This window comes from Meles meles, chromosome 1 (assembly GCF_922984935.1).
Source record: "Meles meles chromosome 1, mMelMel3.1 paternal haplotype, whole genome shotgun sequence".
Lineage (NCBI taxonomy): Eukaryota > Metazoa > Chordata > Mammalia > Carnivora > Mustelidae > Meles > Meles meles.
In genome coordinates this window covers 122,861,394-122,864,633 of record NC_060066.1, presented here as the reverse complement: position 1 = coordinate 122,864,633, position 3,240 = coordinate 122,861,394, and the positions used below count along the sequence as shown (strand labels likewise).

The 3,240-nt window shown below is 44.0% G+C and overlaps 1 non-coding gene across 1 annotated transcript; it reads left to right on the top strand.

Moving 5' to 3' along the window:
• Nucleotides 1–2,203: 2,203 nt before the first annotated feature.
• LOC123927706 lies at nt 2,204–2,414 on the top strand. The gene has a single exon (XR_006815515.1). It is a non-coding gene; the product is annotated as a small nucleolar RNA U3 (small nucleolar RNA).
• Nucleotides 2,415–3,240: the final 826 nt, after the last annotated feature.

Below are 3,240 nucleotides of genomic sequence, written 5' to 3'. Positions count from 1 at the left end.
CTATTATACTAAGTGAATTAAGTCTGTCAGAGAGAGCTGAATACCGTAGGATTCCACTCGTATGTGGAACGTACGAAACAAAATATATAAGCAAAGCAAAAGAAAAGGGTGACAGACAAACCAAGATACAGGCTCTTAACTAGAGAGAACAAACTGGTGGTAGCCGGATGGGAGGGGGACCAGGGAATGGGGGATCGTGCTGGGGGTCAAGAAGTGCTCTTGTGCGAATGAGCACTGGGCAATGTATGGAAATGTTCAATCACCACGTTATACTCCTGAAACTTATGTTAACACTGTAAGATTACTATACTGAAATTCAAGTTTCAGAAAGGTAAAAACAAGTTTCAGAAGATGGAGCACTGCTTGATAGATTCCTTTGACTTGACCTCATGCCATTCACCTGACGTTCTATTCCTCTAACCAAACATGGAAACTGCAGGAAGTTACAGTGGGGTCAGATGGGCCAGGTCTCCTTCCATTTGAGTGTCCTCCAACTTTTCTCCTCTGTCGAAGAGACTGGATTGAAAAGATCCTCATTCTGCTATTCCTACTTTGCCGTTTTAGAGGAACATTATAGAACTCAGTGTTCCCTACTCATAAATGCATCACTTTATCGGAAAAGCCTCGGAGAGTTAGTACAAATGCAACCTCGTCCTTTTGGTTTCTAGCAATTCTGATTCAGTGGGCTGACGTGGGGTCTGGAATCTTCTTATGAAAGTCAGGTATTTAGTCAGTTTGGAAACTCCCCAAGATCATGGATGTCCCTTAGAGTTCTTGAGACTCGTGATTTCCTGTACATCAGCACTTAGGGTCTTCACAGTCCACTTGTTAATGGGAGCTTTCCCTTTTCCTGGTTTGCAGATGAAGAAATGGAGGCACATGGAGGAACCAGTTCCCCTGTGACTGGCCCAGGGACCCCTTGCTATGGGGGCTGGATGCAGGTCTCAGGGAGGGTCCTCTTCTACGCCAAACCCCGTGCCCCCATTTGCCAATTTGCTCCTATACCATTCTGTATAGGTACTTCCATTACCTAGACCTCATTTCTGCCCAAAACCTCTGGGAAAAATTCCTTCACAACGTGCTAAGAGCATCATGTTGTGAACACTGGCTACCGATGTGAGACACCGAGCTTGAAAAATATACTTTGGGGCACCAGGGTGGCTCAGTCAGTTGGGCATCTGCCGTTGGCTCGGGTCATGAGCCCAGGGTCCTGGGATCAAGTCACATCTCCGGCTCCCCACTCGGGGAAGCCTGCTTCTCCCTCTGCCTGCCTCTCTCCCTGTCTGTGCTGGCTCACTCTCTTTTTCTCTGACAAATAAATAATAAAATCCCTAAAAAAAAAAACAACTTTTACTTTTACTTCTCTACCATTGATATATAGTGCAAAGTGGGTTTTCATATTAACTTATTGTTAAGTAGATGTTCATTCATTCCCGTTACTTTTAGCGAAAGTCTTTTGTTATCCTGGTCAAGTGTACCAGTGACTTTATTTTAAAAATCAACCAACTGACGGGTTCCCGGGTGCCTCAATAGGTGGAGCAAGCGACATTTGTTTGCAGAGTTGTGGGTTTGAGCCCCATCTTGGATGCAGAAATGACTTAAAAACAATCCAAAAAAGAAAAAAAAACTTTTAAACACTGTATATGTGTATGGGGAAAGGTTTAACTCAATACTCTCTTGTTCATAAATATATACATTGTGATTACTTACACCATAATGTAGTGCTTTAATGACCATAGCTTCATGGTGAGCTTTGACGTTGAGTAAATTTCTCCACTTTAAGGCTTCATGGCCATCTTGCTAGTCTCAGTACCTCGATGTGCATATACATTTTTAGAAATAGCTTGCACATTTGCCCCCAATGTGTCTTCTCCCATGTGAGTCAGAATGAAACTGATTTGATATTCCAACCATGTGGAGTCTTCTAATCTATGCAGGCGATAGATGTCTTTCTATTCATTTAGATTGCCTTTAATTTATCCCAGCAATCGTTTCCAGGGCTCTTTGTTATATGTGTTCTTATGCACTGAACGATGGTCAACATGATTCTCTGTTCTGTTTACTGAATTTCATTTCCTTTTTTAAAAAATGTCATTTTCTAAATGCTCACTATATTATGGAGAGATAGAGTAGATTATTCCATGAATGTTACGGAGGCATGACTTAGGTACAGGAGACGGAATCACTTTTAAAGTGTACAATGAACACTATACTTTCAACATCCTTTCTAGAGCTAGTTGCTAGAGAAGTTCCTCTGAACACGTACATTCCCAAATCCATGAGGAGGAGCCCCAGTGTTCTCTCCCGAGCATGAAACTGGCTTTAGGTGTTGTTTCCACAATGGCCAACTGCCATCAGTGACTGCTCTTCTCCTCCTCTGGAGGAGTGGGAGAGAGAGAGACGCAGTCTGAGGGCTTTCTCAACAAAATAAAAATTAAAAAAGATAAACGGTACAATCAAATGCATTTTCACAGATGTACATTTCATTTTCCTTGCTAAGTACTATTCCTCTATACGGATACATTCTGTCTCTGTCTGTACATTCACCTACCGATGGACATCTATGCAGTTTCCAGGGTTTAGCCATTGCGAATAAAGCTATGATGAATATCCACGTGCAGTGTGTGGTGTGGGGTGGACATACTGTCTGAACACCTAGGAGACGAACGGCTGTTCGCGTGACTGGGAAGTGTTGACCTGCAGCTCGGCTTTTCTCAGGGGCTCGACCATTTTTCATTCCCCAAAGTGTAAAAAACGTCCAGTTCCTTTACATCCTCACCACCTATGTTTTCAGTCTTTGTAATTTTAGGCACAGGGACGGAGGTGCCATGGGAACTCACTGCAGTATTAACTGATCTTCCTGATGCCTGAGCATGCCGTCCAACACTGACCTCTGGGCTTCAGAGCCAACCCCAGAGAAGACAAAGACAGAGTTTGCAATAATGATGCCCGATAGCTTTCCAGGCCAAAGGAAGCTACAGCAGGCTACTGCTCTCAAAAACTGGAAGCCCCCTGCCCCTGGAGGAAGGTCTGGGGAGGGCGGTGATGTGGAAATACAGGATCTAGCCAGCTTCCACACAAGTTGTGTGCCTGTTTCCGGCCTCCTCCATCATGTCTTTAGGGTGGACCAAGTTCCTGAAACAGAAGGCTAAGAAGGGAGGAGAGGAGATTGGCACAAGTGAAGAAAAGGTCACTTGGCTTAAAATTGAGCCTCCTGGAGACAACAGTGAAGCCATTTGG